Source organism: Lissotriton helveticus, chromosome 7 (assembly GCF_964261635.1).
Source record: "Lissotriton helveticus chromosome 7, aLisHel1.1, whole genome shotgun sequence".
Classification (NCBI taxonomy): Eukaryota; Metazoa; Chordata; class Amphibia; order Caudata; family Salamandridae; genus Lissotriton; species Lissotriton helveticus.
In genome coordinates, this window is record NC_136068.1 from 1,045,744,910 (window position 1) to 1,045,770,719 (window position 25,810).

Below are 25,810 nucleotides of genomic sequence, written 5' to 3' on the forward strand. Positions count from 1 at the left end.
CCCGGGCATACCCCTTCTGCCCGGTACGAAGAAACAGCCCCGGCCGGGGCTGTTGGGTCTCCCGTCCTGCAACACCACCGATACCACCTGCGGCCCAACCCTGGGCCAAGCCAAAGATTCCGAGACTTTGTATGCACGTCCCCGTAGCCAGGTGTGCGGGAAACCTGAAGCATGAACTAAATTGAAGGAGGGATGTAGAGAGCCACCCGGCCTCTGCACAACATTGTAACTACCTACATACATGCACGCCTTCACCCTCGGGACGGGCACGCCCCGAGGGAGATAATAAACGCGCGGAAGACCGCTCGGGGTCTTTTCCGGCATACCCTTACTCTAGTGTGTGTGCTTTACTTTTGTCCCAGCATACTGCGTGCGAGGCACTGACCTCGCACACCACAGAAGTGAATAAAAGTGGTAAAAGTTTTGCTCGGGACGGCCGCGCTCGCCTCCTCTCTCCTAATAAATACGGCGCTTCCTCGTGGGGCTGCCCTTAATAAAGAGCGCCTTTTCTGACATCATAATCCGCATTCCCTTCTGGGCTGACAATCACCTCCGCTCTGCCGATGATGCGCGCACATGACTGTTCAGCCTTCTTTTTTTTCCTCTCGCCTGGAGTAGCGGACATGTGCCAGCAAGGGCTAGATGTTTGCAGTTTTTTTCTCCTCTTCGCTATTTACTGTATTCTCGTGTGAGGTGAATGGGCAGCGCGAGGAGGCGGAGGGGGCTGCGTCCTCCTTATCTGAGTTATGTCTGTCCAGAAAGAACTGGTTAAGTGCGCCCTCCCACCAGCAAGCATACCACGAACATAAGACTTCAAAGAGATTCCTAGACTGCCTGTGAAGTGTAATCACCCCAGGCCCACAAATCACCCTTCCATGGGCACCACAGAGTGAAGCTGACATTCACCTGCACCCATGGGTGCTGCTGGAACTAGAAGGCTGGAGGGTTTATAGGCTCAGATGAGGCTTGCAAACATTTACACTCTTAACACCTCAACCAAGCCCTTTCTTCTGGCCTAAACTCACTCCCTGCGGACCCCGCCCCATCTTCTGCACATGTGGGTCACTGTCCCTGCGCATTTCACACTAGAACCAGGTGAGTAGAGTAGAGTGGTGAGTAAAGTAGTGAGTGCAGAGTAGTGATTAGAGAAGTGAGTAGTGAGTAGAGTAGTGAGTAGTGAGTAGTGAGTAGAGTAGTGAGTAGAGTAGTGAGTAGGGAGTAGAGTAGTGAGTAGTGAGTAGAGTAGTGAGTAGTGAGTAGAGTAGTGAGTAAAAAGTAGAGTAGCGAGTAGTGAGTAGAGTAGTGAGTGGAGAGTAGTGAGTAGAGTAGTGAGTGCAGAGTAGTGAGTAGTGAGTGCAGAGTAGTGAGTAGTGAGTGCAGAGTAGTGAGTAGTGAGTAGTGAGTAGAGTAGTGAGTAGTGAGTAGAGTAGTGAGTAGTGAGTAGAGAGTAGAGTAGTGAGTAGAGTAGTGAGTAGTGAGTAGAGTAGTGAGTAGTGAGTAGAGTAGTGAGTAGTGAGTAGAGTAGTAGAGTAGTGAGTTGTGAGTAGTGAGTAGAGTAGTGAGTAGTGAGTAGAGTAGTGAGTAGTGAGTAGAGTAGTGAGTAGTAAGTGCATAGTAGTGAGTAGCGAGTAGAGTAGTGAGTGCAGAGTAGTGAGTGCAGAGTAGTGAGTGCAGAGTAGTGAGTGCAGAGTAGTGAGTGCAGACTAGTGAGTGCAGACTAGTGAGTAGAGAGTGCAGATTAGTGAGTAGAGTAGTGAGTAGAGTAGTGAGTAGAGTAGTGAGCAGAGTATTGAGTGCAGAGTAGAGTAGTGAGTAGAGTAGTGAGTAGAGTAGTGAGTAGAGTAGTGAGTGCAGAGTAGAGTAGTGAGTAGGACATCACAGGCAGCAGCTGTGCAAGCTTCTTACACTCACAAGGAGACCACAGGCAGCTGAGGTGCAATCTTCTCCTACTCACAAGAACGACATCACAGGCAGCAGCGGTGCAAGCTTCTCACACTCACAAGAACGACATCACAGGCAGCAGCAGTGCAAGCTTCTTACACTCACAAGAAGGACATCACAGGCAGCACCAGTGCAAAGTTCTTACACTCACAAGGAGACATGCCAGCAGAGGTGCAAGCTTCTCACACTCACAAGAAGGACATCACAGGCAGTAACGGTGCAATATTCTCACACTCACAAGGAGATCACTGGCAGTACACACCACATGAACACACTCCACAACACATAGCAACAATACATTGGCATTTATAATGCCATTAGCTCAAACTCAAATAAATCCGAGCCCGATTGCATTTCTAATGCTTGTTTCTAGGTGTAATGGGCGCACAGCATTTCGACATGACCGCGCTCTCCAGGTGCCCCGCTCAATGTTGGTGCACCTTATGCACTGCAGAGATAGAGATGTTAGCTTGAGCAAGACGTGCAAACAGAACACTCTGACCATTGGCAATGCAAAGGTGCTGATCTTCCCTGACTACACGCTGATGATCCAGCATAAACGTCACACCTTTCTCAAAGTAAAGCGCAGGTTGAGGAAACTTGGTATACAATATGCGCTCCCCTTCCCGGCCCATCTCAGTGTCCAAGCTGAGGGCACTGCATCTTTCTTAACCGAACCCAAGGAGGTATAGTCCAGGATGGAAAGTCAAGGAATAGCCGAACCAGAATCTGGCATGACTTCACTACGAAAGGCAACAAATGCAGGGGGTGGACATCAAGAAATGTACAAAGCAAACAACATTGGCGCCCCCTTGTATGCTTGGCTCACCGAATCTCAAGGAGGTCATCCTGGCGCGGGCTCTACAGGCAGTGGCAAACTTTCGGGACCACTTTTTACTTTTTGATGCAGATGACGCTGAATCTAAATCTTTGGGGGATAAGGACTATACCACATCAGATCTATTCCCCCCTGAGCTCTGAAACAATGCTCATGGTGACTCCTTAAACATTAGATTAAATCCTTTAAATTGACAGCTAATTCGGTCTATGTGCACAATATCACTATATCAGTTTTTTTTATTTTTACTGTATACACAGAGGTATTCCTTGCAATTATACGACTAACACCTGCCCGGGAGGGCTGGAAAGGGGCTCTATTTAACACCCATGCTTTCAGACAGTTGACAACCCTGTGCCCCTCCCACCTCTGTCCCTCCCTCCCTGCTACTCTCTCCTCTTCCTCCCCCTCTGGATGCCCCCCTCGCCCTCCTCCATCCTATGCACTATCCTTCTACTCTTCCTTTCCCCCTTGCAGAGTAGTGGCCTGACACCCATGGGAAACATCCTTTACAACGCAACTTTTACCACGCAGTGCTTTTACATCGCAACTTTTACAACGCAAACCATTACAACGCATTGCGCTGGGGGGCGCTCTAGGATAGGGAATAGATTTAATTTACTATCCAACACCTTCCCTACTATCCACGGGACTGGAGTTGGAATAGTAAATTAAACTATTCACTATCCAGCACCCCAAAGCGCTATGCGTTGTAATGGTATGCGTTGTAAAAACTGCGATGTAAAAGCATGCGTGGTAAAAGCATGCGTTGTAATGTCATACATCCGACACCCATACCACCTCTCATCGATACTACTTTATATATTGTGACGTAGATGCACTGACCCTGGCTCCCTGTACCCTCACATATTGTAGTACACAGAGAAGTTGGTGGTCGCCTGCGTCACTTGGGTCTATATTACACATGTGATGTAGCCGTTGTTCGACCTCTCACCTCACGGCCCACCTCTTAGATCGACCTCTTCCTGACAGTTCTTTATCACTGTTGTTTTGGGCAGGTACCCTTTGCAACCCTGCTCTCAATAGTATTGCTTGTTCATTGTTTTCTTACTAATGTCTGTTACGTTGTTGTTATGACCTGCACTCACTCATGCACTATGCTCCAAGACAAGACGGGCTCTACCTGCTTTGGGCTTGCAGGGATCCTCCTCCTTAGAACCCAGTGTTATTATGGCTTCCACTTCATGGAATGTTGGAAGTATACAAAACCCATCCCTGAGATATGCGTTGTATTCATACTTACACAGAGACAGACCACATTGCATACTCGCAGGAATCTCATATACTGAGCTGGATGCGTCCAAACTCCAGAAGAGATGGTGGAGACAAGTGTTTTCCACCAATTATTCCACCTATGTCAGAGGGGTATTGATATAGATCAGAGCAAAGGTCCCTTTTGTTTCCACACATAAGATAATAGACCCAGAAGGCCATCACGTCCTGGTGAAGCGCCACCTAGATTGCCGCCACATGCTCCTCGGAGCGATATACATGCTCAACACGGAATGGGCTCCATTTCTTAATGCTTTGTCTACAACACTAGTACAGTGGAGTGGGATACCCTGATTAATGGGTGGGAATTTTAACAGTGTCTGGGGCCCCTCTTCCACTGATTGGTTAAATTGAATTGCTATATACTAACCCCACGGCAAGGGTTAAAACATGATGCCATATATAGCCCATTAATATACAAAGGGGCACCCGACAGGTCTGCACACCGTCCCTTCTGCTGTTTTCTTTGGCAGTGGAGCTGCTATCACATCTTCTGCATGCTCAGGGCCAGCATTGGGGTATTCCTGTTGGAAACGGTACACATTCTGTCTCGCTTTACACAGATGATATGTTACTTATCTTAACAATATCCAGTCCATACCACCCACTACTGAACAACTGCTAGCCAAATTTGCTGCTGTGTCAGGCCTAAGAGTAAATTGGAATAAGTCTTGTTTTGTAAATATAACTCTGAGGCCTCCACAGGGTTTTACCTGGATTTATTCATGTAGAAACAACTGTAATTGGCGCTCCCTCTCCAGCCAGCTGCCAACTGACTTTCCAGAGAACACCACTAAATCACACAACAAAGAACACCCTAATTTAGAACAACTAACATGTCACAGAATGACCTGTTTAAAGCTACAAGTGACATGGTGATTAACGTGTTAAAACATATTAGAATACAACATCTCGCATCTTCCCCTTTATCATTACCATGCCTCGTATTTCATGTGAATGGTGTCCACCTAACCTGGCAACCTTCCACATTTCAATATCTGGAGATAAGGATTTATCATACACCTGGAGACCTGTTGGATGACAACCTAGTTCATGCAGTCGCTGCCTTGGGGGCGCAAATATCATTCTGCCAAACTCTGCCGATATCGATTGCGGGGTGAGTGGCCCTAACCAAAATGGTGGTACTACCTAGACTACTGTATTATTTTGACAATCTTCCTCTATACATACATAGACCCTTCTTTCATTCCTTAGAACGCTTGATGGACGATTTCATATGGCACAATACATGCTGCAGAGTAGCACTCACCAAGCTTTATCTCTTGGCGGACGGCAGCGGGCTTGGTGTACCTTACTTAGAGCAGTACTACCTGGCCTCGCAGCTGCAGTGGGTGGTGCACTGGTTTGCTAGCCACAGTCTGGTGGACACAGTGACACTCCTCCCTCAATGGGATCTGAAACGGTTGCTTAACATTTTTCACCCCTTCACCAGAGCGGAGCTGTCTGACGCACTTCTTCGGGTTGCATATTGTTGCTTTTGCAGGACATTATTAATCATCCGTTAAGTTATACCATACGTGCCCGCATTTTCACTGCTGGGTACTCTGCGGGGACCCACGTTGACCTCCCTTAGGGAATAGGGACCCTGGCACAAGGTGAGACTGCACAGCGTTGGTGACTTATATGTATCGGAATGGGACCCTCCTATGCATAGAGTATTACTCACTGACACTGAGCTTCCACTGGGTCAGTTCTCATTACAGGCTTCGTGTTAGGGCAATCCTGGGGAGACACACAACAGGACCCCCACAGCATCTTACTATGCAATACTTACAAGTCCTGGAAAAGGCTTCGACCTGACTAAGTGGCTGGCTAGTTCTCTGCGTACACATACAACTGCCCCTCTCACTACAGTGCGCGGACACTGGAACACAGTTCATGACCACTACTGCACAGACAAAGAATGTCAGCCAATCCTGGCTTATCCTACTCAAATGTCCCGCTAAGCTAATACAATTTTACATAATACATGGAGCTTAACTCCCTGTAAAATTAATCAATATTTTTACCGCACCAGTGCTGCCAACCCCTCTGTTTTGCCCCCGACGTGAAGCTCCTGTATATGCTTTGGTCCTGCCCACTGCTAGCAGAATATTAAAGGGGTGTCATTGAACATGTGATACGCTGCATGGGTACCACCATGGACTACACCTGGGAGAGATGCCTGCTAGGTCTCAGTCATTGCGCTAAGAAAAGCAGGGCGGCGACATAATTGAGAGACCTAGTCCTAATCTTGATAATGTGACTGATCACCCGTAAATGGAAAGCGGCAGCACCTTATGTCACTTCTACATGGGTGTTATCTATGATGGCCCGGGCACAGGCAGAGAGTAAAGCGCTATTTAGGGAGGACGCGAAGGATCTCCGCAAATACCCAAGTTCTGATGACTGGAATACACAGGGTTAGGCTGCCCGTAATTTGGGCCTCTTGTCCATTGTCTGTAAGGGTTTCTTCCACGGACGCCTTTTGTCCGTAATTTCAGACATTGGCCTGAGCTGCCCCCTGCAATCAGCCTGTAACTCTCACTGCAGGGGCCAGCTCACGCTTCTGCTGCAATCTGTGGCCTGCAGCAGCCCCTCCCCAACCTGGCACAGACTGCTATCAGGCCCATTACCATTCTGTATGTTGGCCTAATTATCACATACAGAGTGATAATGGGCTCTCTGCCCAGTGACAACATTTCAGATCCAGTGTTTTTTCCAGTGGGGGAGAGGGGGCATGTAAGATCTGAGAAGCCTTCAGCTTTGATATTTTTCTTCACTTTTTTTGACTATGCAAACGCAGGTGTTCAAGTTTCACTCGCATTCACAACAGATGCAGTGAGTGCAAGGTTCTCTCAACCTAATATAAACGTATTTTGACTTGTGCTTGTGTTGGTTGTCTATTTACTTATGCACTATTGCGCGATGTGCATGCCAAACGTACCTTTTTACCCCGAATTTTTGCCCTGAATTCTAGAATGTTTGGCCTGAATTCTGACCTTCAGGCCTGAATTTTTGTCCTGAATTTGCACCCATGCCAATTGGTCACCCTACACAGGGTGCAAAGCAACCCCATTCAAGCCCCCTGTGAACGCCCCCAATAGATAGACTTTTGCCCCTGTCAGAAGTTTAGAACATACCAGTGTATATGGACGAACAATAGGACCCTGGCGGTGCCCCTCCCCTGCGGATAGAACCCACGTGCCACTACCTCTGCCAAATTGAACGAGTGCAACTGTAGTTGTAAGCAGCCTTAATAAATGGCATACGCCAAGTCATTATAGTTTAAGTTATTGTACATTAATTAACAAGTAATGCATCTTTGTTGTCCGAGGTAAGGAAAATGAATTGTAACTTGCATGAGGTCTATGATAAGTCTTGGGGAAAAAAATGCCAATAAAAATCATTTTAAAAAATGGAAAGGCCTAGGTTTTCTGGGGTTGATTTAAAGCATGGCACATGAACTCGTCGTGGGCAGGCACTGGTATCATGGCACAACGCTGTGCGCTCAGCTCGTGGGCATGGCATGAGTGAGATGCCTGGCGTCAGGCTGCAACCTGAGGGTTAAAATATCGTGAGTCATGCTAGGCCACGTAGCGGATACAGAGCGTGCTTGTACTGGGCCCCAATATGAGCGTAGAGAGTGTGACGCACGCCAGATCTCACCTCTGACGTTGCTCACGCAGGCTGGAGTTACAGTGTTTCGAAGCTAGGCTGTGACTGTGGCTCTCATCCGTGTGCGTCGCGTTAGCCGGAGCACGCTGGACCTCAGCAGCGCAATGGTCAGTTTTCTTTGTTTACTTGGAGTGGATTGTTTTGGTCGGCGCCTGACCCTGGCGCAGGTGTGCCGAACGAGCGGGCCTTCCGCAAAGTACAAGAGCGCCCTTCTCGCAGCGGTGCCCTGGGTGACGTTCTCCGGGGACAATTCTTGCTCCATTTATGAAGGCCGTTCAAGCCAGCCAGCCCCTCCCTCCACCTCTTCAGTTTGCGCAAACCCACCCAGGCTCCGAGGAGCAGATTTACAAGCCCCTTGCGCCACTTTTGCGGCACTTTTAACATGTGAAAAGTGACGCAAAAAAGGCGCAAGGGGCTTGTAAATTTGCCCGACTGTATCCCTGATACCATCGAGCTGGGAGCTACAGCAACATGGAAGATGTTTTCATGTCAGTCTGATCAGTGACGGCCCTCAACACTTTGAACAGCTGCAGCACCGAGGCTGGGATTGCTCAGCGCCGGCTGTGCAGCAGCGAGGCTGGGATTGCGCAGCAGCGAGGCTCGGATTGCGCAGCGCCGGCTGTGCAGCAGCGAGGCTGGGATTGCGCAGCGCCGGCTGTACAGCCTAGAGGCTGGGATTGTGCAGCGCTGGGTGTGCAGCACCGAGGCTGGGATTGCGCAGCACCGGGTGTGCAGCACCGAGGCTGGGAGAGCGCAGCGCTGGCTGTGCACCAGCGAGGCTGGGATTGCGCAGCGCCGGCTGTACAGCACAGAGGCTGGGATGGCGCAGCGCCGGCTGTGTAGCAGCGAGGCTGGGATTGCGCAGCGCCGGGTGTGCAGCACCGAGGCTGGGAGAGCGCAGCGCCGGGTGTGCAGCAGCGAGGCTGGGATTGCGCAGCGCCGGGTGTGCAGCACCGAGGCTGTGATGGCGTAGCGCCGGCTGTGCAGCAGCGAGGCTGGGATTGCGCAGCGCCGGGTGTGCAGCACCGAGGCTGGGAGAGCGCAGCGCCGGGTGTGCAGCACCGAGGCTGGGATTGCGCAGCGCCGGGTGTGCAGCACCGAGGCTGTGATGGCGTAGCGCCGGCTGTGCAGCAGCGAGGCTGGGATTGCGCAGCGCCGGGTGTGCAGCACCGAGGCTGGGAGAGCGCAGCGCCGGGTGTGCAGCAGCGAGGCTGGGATTGCGCAGCGCCGGGTGTGCAGCACCGAGGCTGGGAGAGTGCAGCGCCCGCTGTGCGCAGTCAGTACCCGTTCAAAGAGATTGGCATGATGTGCTTGTCTAGAGCAAAGTTATTTGGCTGGGGCTAGGCTGCTCCAAATAACAAATAGCTCCTATGAAACGTCCACTTCTCGATGTGTGGAAAGTGAAAGAATCAATACAAACGGGATATATTGACCTCGAGTGACATCAGCAGGATGCTGACATGGAATATCACCTGGGCAAGATTGGGGTCAGAACTCACTCATCCATCAGTCATTCCTTGCAGTAAGTTTACGCACTTGCTCCAGAGATCTGTTTGTGGCATAATTGTCACTCAGCCTAACTGCATGTTCGCAGAGCAATGAAAGCTTCTGCTTTCAGGGTACTGTTGGATCTGTTCAGCGGGGAATGGATGATTGCACCCACTGCCTTCTTTGAGAGGGGGATACTTGCATGGACACTACCAATCTGCTCCTTTCTGTGAGGAACCAAACCTTGCACTGCTGCTGCTCAATTTGTACATATACTACTATCATGGGGAAAACTTGTGCTCAGTGGCGTAGCGAAAGTTTAAGGCCCCCCCCCTGCAATGTACATAGAGGGGGCCCCCTCTCTGGATTTTATCCGGAGCGCTCAGGCCTGAGTACTGTACCGAGGGGGCCCCTGCAGCTGCCCCCCCCCCCGAACCTTTGGGGATGCGGGGGCCACTGTTACACCTCTGCTTGTGCTACTGCTGCCCTAGCCGCACGTCACCTAAAGGCGGGGAGCTTGCATGCATACCAGCTCATGGTGTATTTGTTCTGTGAAGAAGGGTTGTTTCCTCTGCTGTTGCCCTATCTTACGAAAAAACGAATTATATATTGAATACACATGCATAACATGTCCTATGGACCAGGGACAATACTTATTGTGAAATCCATGTAGTTCTGAGGAAGGATTCTGACCCCACTGGGACAACATTCAAGCACCAAAAAAGCTCAACAGAAAAGAGAAGTAGGGTCCGGTTCCGTACCCTCCTGTTTGAAATCTTATTGTACGGAGGAGAGGGAGGAGGGGGTTGCACGGGGAGGGGTCATTATTTAATTAAAATAAAAAAATTGAACCTGCCTTTCCGCAGGGTCTCGCGTCTTCTCTCCTCCTGCTCTCCTGTCTCCCACAGGAACAGGAAGCAGGCAGCCTGGCTCCCTCCCCAAAGCCACTCACAATGCTGCATGCAGCGTTGTGATTGGTCAGGATGGTGCCCAGCCTGGGGCTAGTGGGGTGGGCATGTTCTCCATGCAGGCTACAATGCAGCCTGCAAGGAGATGGGCAGATGGTCATGACTGGTTTGGGAGGCGCAAAAGAGCCAACCAAACAGTCTTTGCAGACTCAGGAGTGGGCAAATCACTCCTCCCCTGCTCGGAGCGCAGAGCTGCCCCGCCCGCCTTCCCACAAGGCAAATATAAAATGGTAATAACTTAAAGTTATTACCATTTTATGTTTTGGTTTCTCGCACTGAAAGAAAGCAGTGAGTCGATGCTCCTCTTCCAAAGCAGAGGAGCCACCCCTGCTCACCTGTGGATACTCCAGGATACCTACACCAGGAAATCCGGTTTAATAGGTGCTAAGGGACGTCGGAGACTGCCATAGACTACAATGGAGGACTTCAGTAAAGATGTCGCTGGCAAAGAATGTGAGAGTCCGGTGGAACCCCAAGGTGTATTCACGATGAGGGGTACCTGCAAGCAGAGGGACAGAGTCTATGCTATTCAGGAGTGACCAGGAGGTATGAAAGATGAATGCTGACAGATGTAGGAGATGCAGGAGAATTGACGGTGCCCTTGAAGTTGCAGCTGTGCGGATCAGGTGACGCTGTAGAAGACCTTGAGCAGTTTACGAGCTGTCCCACGTCAAATGTCAAGAGCCAGGGGTCAGTGTCCGTCTGGAGCAACAACGATCTTGGCAATGGCAACCAACGTAGCATGTGAAAAAGTTGCAGTGTCGGGACCGGTAAGGTCCAAGTGACTCACCATGGGCAGGTAAGTCAGAGCAGGCCCTGAGCAAGTAGGGCAGGACACTGGAGCCAAAGAAGACACTCGAAAGGACTCACGGGCCGAAGGCACAGGAGTCCCATTGGACCTCAAGCAGCTCACGCTCAAGTCCCACGGTGCAGAGGATGCTATGCAGGCAAAGATCTTGGCTGCAGGAGATGTTTGAGGCTGGAGCTTCTTGGAGCCCAAAGATCTCTGGTGAAGAGAGTCAAAAAGCCTTGGGAACGGTAAGTCGATGCGGTGCACAGAGATACTGCTCCAGCAGTTCCAACTAGGGATACTGGCTTCAAACTTGCTATGAAGACAGTGCAGGCCCCTGAGGGAGTTGCAGAATCACCACCTGTGTTGCTGTACCTTTCAGAGTCCATAGGAGCTCAGGAACAGCAGACTGGTCAGCTTCGTTGCAGTGCCTGCAGGTGCAGGGAAGTGACTCCTTCACTTCAAGGGAGATTCCTTCTGGTGTCTTGGATGATGTCCACAGACCTGTAGAAGAACCTGTATGGAGCACAGGCACAGAAGACACAGAAGACTGGCAGGACGACAAGACCAGGAGCAGCAGGAGTCTTCCCAGTTGCCGTCTCAGTTCCCAAAGCTGTTTAAGATGAAGTGTTTCCGTGTCTGAATCTTGTCCCACGAGGAATCTAGGGACCCACCTACAGCTAAGACCCTAAGTACCCTAAGGAAAGAGTTTGGATGATTCAGGGATCCCTCCCACAGGAGGGGATGGACAGTGGGGAGGATACTCTCATGTCCTCTGTGCAGTTTCGTGCCAGAGTGGAAGTCATCGGCCCCCTGAGCTGGTTCCAACTGGAGTATGCAAGAAGGGTACCAAATTTGCCTTTCAAAGCAGTCTAGTGATGCTGGCAAGCGCCCCCACCCTGTCCCAATATATTTAGTCCTGTCAGGGTGGTGGTCACACCTCCCTGTGACAGGAAACCTATTGTCCTGCCTTCCCCTGCTCGAGCTAGTCTCAGCAGAAGGAGGGCAGAATCCTGTCTCTGATCAGCAGCAGCCATAGTCTGCTGTCCAGGTCTAGAAGACTGGTAAAGGGAGTACTGAAGGCCTCCCGAAGGAGCTCCACAGTCCATGAAATCATGCCTCCAACACCATTTACAGTGTTGGGGTGTGAATCCAACTTGTTTGATACCAAGCACGACAGGGTTCATTACAGCCAGTTTAGAGTTAGCCATCACGTAATGACGCATGACCACTCTATGTATTGTAACGGCTGATGCACTTACAACCCAGGAGAATGGACTACGTGGGCTGTAGGGGCAGGGGCACCGTCACACTTATAACCGAGCACCCTGCCTTAAGGATTGAAAGGCCTGCCTTAGGGGTGACTTATAGGTTTTAAGTGCAGTGACCTCAGATATAAGGAAACATATCTGTCGTAAGTGGTGCTGTTACCAGCTTACGTAGGATGCAATGGCATGCCTGTAGTCGCAATTTGAGTGGTCTCCCATGGGTGGCATAATTCATGCTTCGGCCCATGGGGGACCCCTGGTGTACCATTGTCCTGGGTACCTTAGCACCATATACTAGGGTCTTACAAGGGTACACCAGTAGCCAATATGGCATGTACCCAAGTACTCACCATGTCCAATTTAGGGAAGAAGCACAGAGACTGGGGTCCTTATTAGCAAGATCCCAGTCAGACTAGTCCGTAAAACATAATGACATCAGCAAAAAGTGGGGATGAGGATGAAAGCAGATCCTACTTTCCTACAGCCACCCACCTATCTGTTGATGAGGTTATTTGTATTTTATAAAACCAAAGCACCCATGTGCAATTTCTTTTTTATGACCCACCTGCAGAACCAGGCGGTGTACTTTAGATGTGTGTCCGGGTTACACATGCCAGCTGTTCAGCTGCATACCCTGATGGAGAGTGTAGAATTTGTCAAACTTATTTTGCAGGCTAAGGAACCAGCCAATTCTATATGTTACTCAGAAAACATACCCACATTCTGATGCAAACCCTTTTATAGGGTCCAGAAATTGGTAGAAGTGCGGGGACAAAATGGAATTCTGCCCTCACAAATGGCTTAGGCTAATAACCTGTACGTTGTAATGTCAACCAGTCATCTGGTACTCATTAAGGGCAGTACTCTCTCAAATATGCCCAGAATCGACCCTTGAGCAATTAATCTCTGCACAAGTACATTTTCATTTACTGTGTGACAAAATACTTGCTGCGGTCCACAAATGTAGCCAAATATGTTCTACAAAGCTAGACCGTTACAATCCGGCAAACACTGACCTATGCCATTTGGATGACAAGTGTATACACCTTTCAAAAATATTAATGGCTACACCTCTCCAGGGGATGTGATTGCGACCTTCTTTGTGGTTCAGGTTCCAACAGTGCACACGTACCATGTTTTATGAACATATACCCCGCAGCTATGCTAAAAAAAAACAAAACATTTGTTAAATGATCACATACTCATTGGAGAAGGCAACCATAATTTCCGGTCGAGGTTTCAACGCTTAGACTGCGCCCCATGAAAATGACCATTACTAAATTGTCATGATGATGCATGGTGAATGATACCTTGAACCCCACCACAGGATGAAATAGCAACACTCCCTTGTGGATCACTTTAGGGCATGTTTCTGTGCGTGTCAGATGGACTCTAGAAGAAACGCTACCCATCATAGGAGATCCTATACAAGAAAGCCTGACGGTAATCTCTTTGCCTGCTAAAAATCAAATCTTGCAAGAGCGCTACGTTGAGAGTTTCTTGGTGAGAGTTGCTGACTGCAGCCGGGCTCACTACCTGAAACGTGCCCCGCAGCTATGAGGCGCATACCATCCGAACTGCCAGCACCTTATGTTCTTGCCACGACTCACGGTATGCATGCTAACGAAACCTTGTGAATAAAAATCCAAACCTCTCTATTTTTATTAGCTCAACTCCCCTCCCGTCAGTGGATGCATTATCCGCCATGCCAAATAGCGGTCAAGCCTCAAACCAGAGGTTAAAACTCCAAGTTAAATATAATTATGGTAATAGGTAAGAATGTGGGTGAGGATCTGAGAGTGCTGTGATGATCTTGTCGTTTGGAAAAAACATCTCGCCTTTACATGAACTGTCAGGTCCTGCCCTTGTGAAAGAAAGACAGGGAAAAATTAATTTATATTGGCTAATCACCTAAGTGAAACAGGCAAGCAGCTTGAAGCTGGTAAAGTGTCTTAGAGCCAATGAACCTGGCATTTTAATATATAGGACAACTACTGTAGCAAAACCACTAGACTTCTAGATTGTGATCTACCGTGTCATAAGTAATGTTGAAGGCGAAATAAGTAGCTTCTACCCGTTGACGCCTCGACATAGATGATGTCAGAGCTGAATGCCTTTGTTGAAATGTTTATTTACGGAGAAATTGTATCTTGAGTGCTGTTATTATAAAAGGGGCAATCTGGCAATTAATAAATGATAAGCAATACTAAATCTTGTTAACAGCATCTGGTCTCCATTCTTGACCTGTAACTTTGTCAGCTGGAAAGACCTCATCAAGGTACAGGATTTTATAATCCTGTACCTCTTGTCATTTCTCAGTGTTTATATAAAAGCACTCCCTGTGGAATGGTTCTTTGCGTGTTAGTGTTTCTGGTTTTCCAATCACAACCTCCTCCCCTCAGTGAACCTTCTTGAGTCAAGTGTTGAAGAGGTGTGCTTGTTTATCAATTTGGGCCGATCGAATGCCTCATGGACACCTAGCCCAAGAGCCCTATTGAAACATCTTCATGTATGTAGTATGAATTGATAGGTTTGTATGTAACCTAAATAAGATTCTGACTACATTTCCTATAATTCCAACTTTTCCATTTAATGGTGATGTTCAAACAATCTTCCATATGCATAATGTTGCCTGGAGTCCTGAGCCAAACTTAAATTAGTGTGTTGTAAATAACATCTTAGTAATTTGAGAGAAGCCGGTCTTGTTGCAATTTGACTGCAAGCTCAACTGCTGCATAGGAGGGCAGGGTCTTAACTTTACATCCCGGTGTGAATTCTGTAAACATATATGATATACAGTATTGCCAACTGAATTCTATTTAAAACCTTGCTATTCTATGATTAGATATCCAGTTATAGTCTTTTATAGAACTTTGCTTTTGTAACTAAGGCTGGACTGGACAATGATTTTAGTGTTACTCTACTCAGTATAGAGTTAGTGCTGAGGGGTGTGTGCTTAATTTGTGTATTGGTGTTTTATGTATACAGTAATCAATCACAACAGAGCGGGATCAAGAGCTCATGAAGGTCCAGCATACCTGCTCCAAGAAAATGCTAGAAAGGCAGATGGTATACAGTAAACATCAGCCCCACTGTTGGCACTAAATCAAATCATTACATTCACATTAAGATGTTACTGTATTTTCACTGTTAGTGACGTGATCTGCGACTGCCCATCTGAAAAGGTGACAACAGTAATTGGAGTAAAAGCTGTGTAAGGCCTTTCCTATGCTTAATGTGCATATTATAACTTTACGTAAATGTTTGCATGTTTGGAACCCTTTCCCAGTGTCTTCCGTTTGTCCTTTTTAAACCTATCACCCATGGATGGTAGTCCCCTAAACCTTTTAACTTTACCCTTCCTATTTTGCAGAATTTGATTTCGTTGGCTTTGGGTCTTTAATGCGTTGAGTATCTGTCCAATGCAAATGACCAGCATTAAACTATCATGACGGTGCATGGTGAATAATGCCTTCCATAGGATAACATTGGGTTACCTTATTAAATTATAAAGTGATAACTTACGTTTGTGAGCAGACAGGAAGATGATGTTTGCTCAAATTAATTGCAATTTAAAACCCTCTTTAATGGTAAAGTTGGATTTTAAGACACAATTCTGAAAATGCAATTTTTGGGAAGTTGGTATTTTCTTGTCCTGACCATTTGGTGCCTGCTGCCGGTGTCTGGGTCACATGACTAAACTAGCTTGGCAGTAGGCCTTTGTGTATTCCTCACAGATTATGAGAAAAAGAGGGATCAGCAGATGGCAATTTGGTCCACCCTGCAAGGATGGTTGGGGCAGAGCTGTTCCCTGCTCTACTGACATTTAAAAGGACTGTCTTCAGCACATGCATTCACACTAAGATACTTGGAGCATAGACAGGAAAGGAGGAACATTTCGGAGTCAGATGTGGGGATGGTAAAGGGAGTCCCCCCCCATTTCAAAGAATTCCATCAGGTATAAATATTTGACATCTTGACCCACTCATGAGATCACTTCTGAACCTGTGGGATACTCAGAAGAAGGACTTCCCTACTGTTGGAACAACTGAACTGTTGCCTTAGGATTTAAGCCTGGACCTGCTCCTTCAAACCAGGACCATCAGAGGGCTAGTTGGCTAACCTCCTGGTCCAATCTACAGGGACACAACAAGCTCCAGAGGCCTCCCTGCTATTCCCAGTTGACCTGCTGCAACTGGACCTAGTTGGACCTGCCTGAACCCTGCTGGCCTCTGCTAGAGTGAGTCCTTGATCATCAATGGGTGGCACATCCTTCTCTGTTCAAGCAGCCAAACTATGGAACTCTTTACCCCCCAACATAAGATCCACCGACAACCACCTTATCTTCAGAAAACTACTCAAGATCTGGCTCTTCCCCACATAAGCACCATACGGAAATAGAAATTTACAGCATATCCCTCTGTATATAAGCATTTGTTTTCACTATAGATATGTACCTATCTTTGTGTATTACTTTATAAAACATGTAAAACAATTATGTTAAGAGAAGAAAAATAATAATAATAATAATAATATTCATCAATAAATAAAAATCATTTTTGGTCTACATGTACATACTTCCATTGTACATCTATGTACCTTCCATGTACTTGAATCTGTGTGTCTGTTACTTTTCTCCTGAAGAAGCATATCCAATGCACTACCCTATTTCTCATCCTGTGCCTCTATCAATATATTTAATCTAAATATACTTACTTCTTTTATGTATCTATATACTTTCAATGTACTTATGGATCTATATATTTATCACTTTCTTCTAATTTAGCATTTCCAATGCACTAACCCATTTCTCAGCCTATACTTCGCTCAATATATCGTCTAGCCCAACCTTCTGACTCATCTCAAACTTCTTTCTACTACTCCTTCTAATGCACTACCCTATCTCTCGTCCTATAGATCTATCAATATATCCTCCACATCCACTCTCTCATTTATCCCAAACCCCATACCACTACTATGATCGCCAAAATAACCTTTTTTAGACTCTCTCCTGCTCTACCCCTCCTTGCATCATCTGACACCTCTTTTTACTACACCGATCCTCTAAAACAAACATTTCTAAACTCTCCCCTCTGACTCCTTCCCTCCAAAACTCCTTTTTACTCATCCAAAAGCCTCTTCCTACTGCTGACTTAAAAAAAAAACAAATCCTTTATCCCTCCACTATCCTTTTTCAATCAAAATTAACAGACTAACATGTTTCACTTCTCAAATTCCATATTCAACTATACTAATATACTGCCCAAATAACTGAATAACATATCTACTACTCAAATACTTCATATTTATACTATACTCATTTTCAACAATAATCCTTTATGGGTTCCGGAGTGGCGTGCTACTCGCCAGAAAAGCGCTTCAACACCCATCAGGGGTAACAAGTGCTATATGAATGCAAATCTTTCTTCCCCTTTTATCCATCCGCTATCCTTCTCACTCCAAGTAACAGACTAATATCCACCACTGAAATTACCTCATATTTCACCATATTAATTCACCACTAATCCTTCATAGGCTCCCTGAATAGCATGCGTCAACAAGCGAGCGATAAATAAATACAAACCTTTGTCCTACTCTATCCTTCTGCTATCATTCCAAATCCAAATAACTGACTAACCTATCCACCACTTAAAATGTACTTGCATGTTTCACTATACTAATACTAATTCAACACTAATCCTCCGTGGGTCCCGTAGTAGCGTGCTACCCGCCGAAAAAGCGCTTCCACGCCTCGTCAGGGGTAGTAAGCGCTATATAAATGCAATTACAATTACAATCAAGAGGTGCCTCCCCAGGTTCTGGATCCTTGGCAGACATCAAAGTGCACTCTGCCATGAAAGGTGAAATTGTGAAGTTTTGGGCTGTTCATGACTGTAAACGTGCCTGTTTGCGCTGAGACCCTGCTGCCCGCGATGACTGGCAAGACGAAGCTTTGGCGAACTACACTCTAGATACCCTGCTGCCCGCGATGACTGCCAAGACGAAGCTTGGGCGAACTGATCTCTTTGTGCAACAGCGATCACTAGCAATGACTGGCAACACGAGATCTACACTTCGTCCTACAATGACAGTCCCACCAACGAGATGCTACAGCGACAACTGTCTGAGATGCTCAACTGGATCTCCATGCTACAATGATGACCGTCCGCCTCTGTGCTCCACAGTGACAAACATCCGATTCGCTCTCCCTGCTTCTCGCGGCCTCCTCCTCTACGAACTGGACTCTTTGTGCCAGACTTTGAGAAGCTAACTTTTTTTAGCACGACTAACCTGGTTCCTATATCTGGCCCACTCTCCATCGCGATGGAGCAGTCGGCCTGAACTTTTGACTTTCCCCCGTCGGTCAGCCTGAATTTGACTTTCCTTCGTCTAGTAAGACCAGATGACTGTGAGTGGCGCTTTGTGCTTTTAGGCGCAATACTTATCTAAAACTGTGAAACTGCATACCTCCAGTTCAACTGATTAGATTTTTGTCATTTAGGTATCACTTTATTTATTATAATGTACTAATTTTTTCTAAATTGGTTTGGTAGCTTTTGTTTGAGAAGGGTCTTAACCCCTTCTCAACCAAAAAAGACATGACAAAAAAAGACATGACAAGAGTGGCCCATATTCAGTACCTAGATAACAGTCAATATTACTGCTGGAGGTCAGGTATGCCATTACGTATTAGCAGGCCAAAACACTTAATATCCTCATCATGGCCCTCCACTGTTGGCCTGCTAGGTGCCCATCTAGGACAGGGAGTTAAGAAAACAAAACAGACAGAACTATTAGAAATCCCAACTCTTCGATGCACCAGCTGGCCATTAATCACCCTTTCACCCTAGTATAAAGATCGATGACACCCAAGCAAATTATCAGATCCAATATGTGTATTTTTCTCTTTCTCAAACACACAAAAGAGATCAAGCTGAGGACTCCACTGGAGTTTAAAGATTTCTGACCCCACCACAGAAGCGGCCTAACAGCAGGGGCGTGAAAGGGGGGATATGGCGCGATTCCCTGCTTGTACATGCTGTGCCCCAAGCTGCTCCCTTCAGAAAAGGGAGGGGCCCTGGGGGCTGCAGGCATGTCAATGCAGGGCCAAAATACTGCCCATCGAATGTGTCTACCTGTGGGAGACACAGGCAGCCACATAAATGCTTACATAAGGGAAATAGTCGTCACTCAATCTAGGGAACTAATCACTAGGCAGCTATAACCAGTGAACAGTAGTACTTTGGATGCTTCATAGTGCTATGTATGGAACCCCCTGAATAAGCATACCATACTTTATAGGTGGGGGTTCATCCTCTTTATGAATGTATGTTAATCCCACACAATATCTGCCTGTTTTTCTCAGAAGTTTTGTACTTCTTGTACATTTATGCCTGATTACAGAGAGCGTACAACAGTCCTTTAACTACTCTCACTCTCTTTAGAGTGTTAGCTACCAGTCCCGTATGCCTGTGGGAGTATTGTGTGATGTCCATTCTGCTGACACCTGCCTGAGCTTTACTTACTCTTCGTGTCAGGGAAGGTTGTACTGCTGCAGTCCATGTTGTACCTTTGCTGTGTTTTGTACCCACACAAAAAAAGACAAAAGGATTCACATTGCCAATGCTTGTTTTAATGCTGATGTGAACGAAAGAGAGAACAAAGCAGAGTTTACATTTGGTTTTAGGTGTAAAGCATGTAGATGTCAAAAAGGATTAGACAATGTTGTAACATTTTAAAACTTAGCTAATAAGTGGTCCTATATCAAGTATAACAACTCTGGCCAATTCTGGCATTGCAGGGAACATCAATGTGCATGCTGAAGTTTTCAACTCATAATGAAAATGTTAAAAGCAAAACTAGAAGCGTCACAACGCAATATGCTGTTGACTGGAAAGGCAAGTTTGGCTTGGTGGTTCTTTGCGTGTTAGTGTTTCTGGGTTTCCAATCACAACCTCCTCCCCTCAGTGAACCTTCTTGAGTCAAGTGTTGAAGAGGTGTGCTTGTTTATCAATTTGGGCCGATCGAATGCCTCATGGACACCTAGCCCAAGAGCCCTATTGAAACATCTTCATGTATGTAGTATGAATTGATAGGTTTGTATGTAACCTAAATAAGATTCTGACTACATTTCCTATAATTCCAACTTTTCCATTTAATGGTGTTGTTCAAACAATCTTCCATATGCATAATGTTGCCTGGAGTCCTGAGCCAAACTTAAATTAGTGTGTTGTAAATAACATCTTAGTAATTTGAGAGAAGCCGGTCTTGTTGCAATTTGACTGCAAGCTCAACTGCTGCATAGGAGGGCAGGGTCTTAACTTTACATCCCGGTGTGAATTCTGTAAACATATATGATATACAGTATTGCCAACTGAATTCTATATTAAACCTTGCTATTCTATGATTAGATATCCAGTTATAGTCTTTTATAGAACTTTGCTTTTGTAACTAAGGCTGGACTGGACAATGATTTTAGTGTTACTCTACTCAGTATAGAGTTAGTGCTGAGGGGTGTGTGCTTTGGAAAAACGTTTTGTTTCCTAAAAATAACATCAATCAAAAGCTTGCTGTATTCAAATCACAATCTTTCCAGCTTTAAGACAGTTTTGGCATTTTTCTCAGCAGTAACTCATTTGTCACAATTTTTGTACTTTCAGCCTACTTCCAGTTTGTGGTGTCAAACCCATGGGTGAGGCCGCAAAGCTATACATTTCTGAATAGTAGACACAATTCTGCAATCAGAAACTGGCAGTTTGTGGAAATCCCTCAAGGATCTTCCAAAGAACATAACTGTTAAAACAAAAAATATGAAAAATGAGTATAATAATAATCTTTATTTGGCAGTTAAAACAATCATAAAAGAGAGCAATTTAAAAAACAACATCAAGTTCCTTGAGTAACTACCTATCCATTAAATGTGCAAATTCGCAAAATATCCAAATTCTCATTGAACCAACCATATTTCTTAGCTATTGCAAGATACTTAAAAATGTTCAGTAGTCTTAAAAGAACATCATGTTCAGTGGATATTAAACAGGCTAAGTTAACACATACGTACTACAGTTAATAACATAAAAAGCCTACAAGAATCATCAATAATCAGTTACTATTATAACAGCATTACAAGACACAATGTTGCTGCTTCAATCACCTCTAGTGTTTCTTGACCTTAATGCTGATCTCAAAAAGTTAATGACACAGAAAAGTGTGTGGGCATTAAGTAATAGCTGTATATACAGTAAAGCTAAACAGGCGTGCCTAAATCTCACTTCTTTTTGAAGCCTTTTAAGAAACAAACGTCTGGGATATGTAAAATAGTTACAAAGAAAGACGAAATTTAGGGTATCCTGTTGTCGCAGCCACACAGAGCCCTATCTACTAGGTGTTGGGCACACCCTGGGGGGTAGCCTGTAAATGATGAAGCTGATTCAGCCTAAAACGAGTGATTAAAAATCTATTGTGTGCATTTGCTAAAACTAATAAATAAGGCTCCATGCCCTGACAGACAATACTAGGGTGTGTGCTCGAACCATGGATTTTTTAATCTCCGTGTCTTCTCGGTGGGCTGCCACATATTTAAAAAACAACTCTTTAATATTATTATTATCCTGTGGCTTCATGTTCTCTTGATTAGAGAACGTCAGCTCTACCTAAGGCAGTGAGGGTAACCTTAATATATCTTAACCATGGTATTCTTAGCGCATGGTCAAGTGAGAGGCAGTCCGGATTACTAATCTGTTAAAACCTGCCTCCTCATTTGACCATATCTTCACCCAGCATAAAGCGGTTTAACAGCCACCAAATCCATTATGTACTTAGTCCATAATTCTTCACGCATTGAATATAATGGAGTACCCTGGGGAACTTTTCAAAATATGCCAAAAGTATTTGTTTTCAGCAGTTTGTAAATTGTTAGCCACCATGTACCCCGTACCTCACTTCCATAGAGGGCTTTGGAAATACAATAAGAGTTATATAACTTTAAAATTATACCCGGTGACTATGTCCCCAGCCTATGAGCATAGTTTGCAATAGCACTCGTAGATCTGTGAATTTCTAAAAGCTTTCCCTCCTGTAGGTCTTTAAAATTAAGCTTATCATCGAATAAAATGCCCAAGTAAGAAAAGGCCAGAATCTTCGCTATACTATGTATACATACACTGTATGTCTTATGTCTGCTTGCCTGCTTCCCAATTTCCATAACATATGATTTAGATAGGTTCGGTGATGTTATGTTATGTTATGTTAATTAAAATTTGTAAAGCGCACGTACGCCCATGGGCTTCTTGGCGCTGAGGAGAGATAAAAAAACATAACAAGAGGGATGCCAGCAGGGGTCACTATTTCAAGTAGGCCTGTGTAAATAGGAAGGTCTTAAATGCTTTTCTAAAGGTAAGGAGGTCCTTACTCTGTCTAAGGGTTAGAGGCAGAGAGTTCCACAGGGAGGCTGCTAGAAAGTGGAAACAACTGCCTCCCTGTCGCTTTCTCTTGAACCGGGGTACCTCAAGTAGGTCTTTGTGGGCTGATCGCAGACTGCGCGAGGGGGTGTATCTCCCTATCAGTTGCCTTATGAACAGGGGACCCTTGCCTTGTAAAGCCTTGAAGATGATACATCCGGCTTTGAATGCGGCTCTCTGAGCCACAGGTAGCCAATGCAGTTTCTCGAGCCCTAATTTAATCGATTCCCATTTAGGTACCTTACAGATCAGCCTGGCAGCTTGATTCTGGAGGTGTTGCAGTCTTCTGAGTTGGCCTACAGGCAAACCTAGGCAGAGACTGTTCGAAAAGTCGATGTGGGAAAGGACTAGGGCAGTAACTACTTGAATCAGGGCTGAGTGGGTAAGAAGGTGTGCAATTTTTTTTATTTTTCTTAGTTGGAAAAACCCTGAGGAGACTACTGTTCCGATCTGAGAATTTAAGGCAAGGTCCTCATTAATGGTCACTCCCAGACTCTTTACTGATTGGGACTTTTTGGGAGGGAGGCCCATATCTGAAGGCCAGAAATGTGGGCCCCAACTAATCTCGCTCTTCCCGGGCAAAATCAATTCTGTTTTCCCCGGGTTTAGTTTGAGATGGTTTAGGGACATCCACCTCTGAATCTGGATCATAGTTGCCTGAAAGTCTTCAACAGCATTAGGTGAGTTTAATGTAAAAACTAGCTGTAAGTCATCTGCATAGTTGTATGCAGTGACTTTGTGCTCTGTCAAGGAAAACAAGAGGGGCCGCTTGTATAAATTAAATAATAATGGGGACAAGGAGGAGCCTTGGGGGACCCCACAAAAGGAATTAATTTTGGAAGCTGTGAAAGACCCTAGCCGAACAGACTGGGTGCGTTCAGATATGAAAGATTGCAGCCAGGCCAAGGCAGAGTCTCTGAGGCCGGCCTGTTCGACACGGTTGACCAAGATGGAATAGTCAACCGTGTCGAATGCTGCAGACAAGTCAAGAAGCACCAATGCCTGATGTAGATTTTTGTCGGCATTAGACCTCAAGGTGTTCTGGATGGCCAATATCACTGCCTCTGTGGAATGACCAGGCCGAAAGCCTGCCTGGTTAGGTTGCAAATAACCAGAATCTTCCACAAAGTTTGAAAGGCAATTGGTGACATGAGCCTCCAAAATCTTTGATAGGTAGGGCAGAAGAGATATAGGCTGGTAATTAGTGAGGTCGAAAGGGTCTATACCAGGTTTTTTAGTGAGGGGAATCAATAAGGCCTGCTTGAAATGGCGGGGGACCGTCCCGGACATGAGTGAGTTGTTGAGCAATGGTATCATGCCGTGGGGGATGGCAGAACCAATTTCCCTCATGATATGAGGGGGACAGACGTCCTCAGGAGATCCTGATTTGACTCTAGTCAATAGGTCTAAAAAAACTTTTGAGTCGATGAGAGGAAAAGAGTGTAGTGTTAATGGGTTGAAAGAGCTGTCATCCAAAGGGGCGCAAACTGGGAGTTTGGATATATTCTGTTTAATCGCAAGTATCTTTTAGCTAAAAAAGTTATTTAGGGAAGTACAGAGTGTTTGTGTAGGGACTACCGGAGGGGAGGTTCTATCGTCATTACATAATTCATTCACAATTCTGAAAATTTCTTTCGACTTGTTGGTGGAACTTAAGATTTTCGTTGAGAAGTAAACAGTCTTGTGATTATGTAAGATTTTTTGATATGCTTTCCTAGCTAGACAGTAGGCTTCCCTAGCTTGTGGGCAATAGTTAGATCGCCATACTTTCTCCTGTTGTCTAACTTCCAGTTTTAATCTTTTTAGCTCAGGTGTAAACCATTTATGAGCATCCATGCTTCTAGAGCTACCAAAGCAAATAGGGGGAGCATGGACATTGATGGCTGTATTTAGCCATTCTTTAAGCCTAAGGTCTGCTACCTCCACATCAGTACTCTGTGGGGAAAGGGAAGTGTTAAAAGAGTTTAAAAAAGCTGGCATATCCACAGAGTTCCATTTCCGGGTGGTCCTGCTAGTTTGCAGCTTGAATTGGGTGACTTTGTCTATATGGAATGAGAAGCCTATGCTAAAATGGTCAGACCAGCTGCAAGGTTTTATGTCAATGGAGTGTACTGGTAGGTTCGAAGACCAGATTTGGTCGAGACTGTGGCCCTTCTGATGGGTCGAGGTATTGATATGTTGTGTTAAATTAATATCATTAAGAAGGTCCTTCATCTCTGCTGCTTGAGGATCTAGTAGTGTGTTATCAAACCAAAAAATCAAATCTCCAGCCAGGAGTAATTTAGAATGGTCTGTAGCTAACAGAGCCAATTGCTCTGCTATAATAGAGGGAAATGTGGCCATTGTATAAGGTGGAAGATACAGTAGCACCAATACAAGTGTTCCATTGACAGTGTCTAGTTTGGCAACTATATTTTCTGTATTGGGCAAAGGTAAGGATGGTAGTTGCCTAAGTTGATGTTTTTTACTGATAATAATGGCCACTCCTCCCCCAGTTTTCCCTGCTGGACGTATTGCTGATAAGATGTAATAATCAGCTGGTAAAGCAGCTAGAATGTCCGGTAGAGAGTCTGGGGTGAGCCATGTTTCAGTCAGCAGCAGCATATCTGGTTTTGTATCACTTAATAGCAGGAATATGTCCGTCTGGTGTCTGGTCAATGAACGAGTGTTTAAGTAAACACACCTAAAATTACATGTTGCACCAGGTGTAGTCGCAAGCACCGCGTACTTAGGAGTGGGGTCTGCCATCGGGTTGGCGGAATTGCTAATACCAAGACGAAATGTTCGTTTCGTCGTGTTGAGAGGTACGGGAGGGCACATCATAGGGGTAGGTCTTAAATCTAGTAGCTCTGCAGATGTGTAAGTATAAAAACTGGCAGAGTCCTTAGCCCCTAGCCCCGGACGCTCGCGGACGAGCGCAGACGAGCTTAACTCAAGCGCAACTCCGGCGCGCCTCCGTCGCGCCCGCTGCGCTCCCTCCAACGCATCGTGTGTTATGTGAGTGAGCCTCGAGCAACTGGACCGCTGCCTCAGGTCCCAGTGCTCTCTGGCTCCTCCGGTGATAGGCCCATCTCAGTCAAAAGGAC

The 25,810-nt window shown here is 46.0% G+C and overlaps 1 long non-coding RNA gene across 1 annotated transcript in view; it reads left to right on the forward strand.

Moving 5' to 3' along the window:
- Positions 1–7,736: 7,736 nt before the first annotated feature.
- LOC144769709 (uncharacterized) overlaps positions 7,737–25,810 on the forward strand; it is a 44,555-nt gene continuing 26,481 nt past the window's right edge. Inside the window, exon 1 of the long non-coding RNA XR_013598741.1 lies at positions 7,737–7,857. This is a non-coding gene — a long non-coding RNA (uncharacterized LOC144769709). The remainder of the gene's footprint in view (positions 7,858–25,810) is intronic.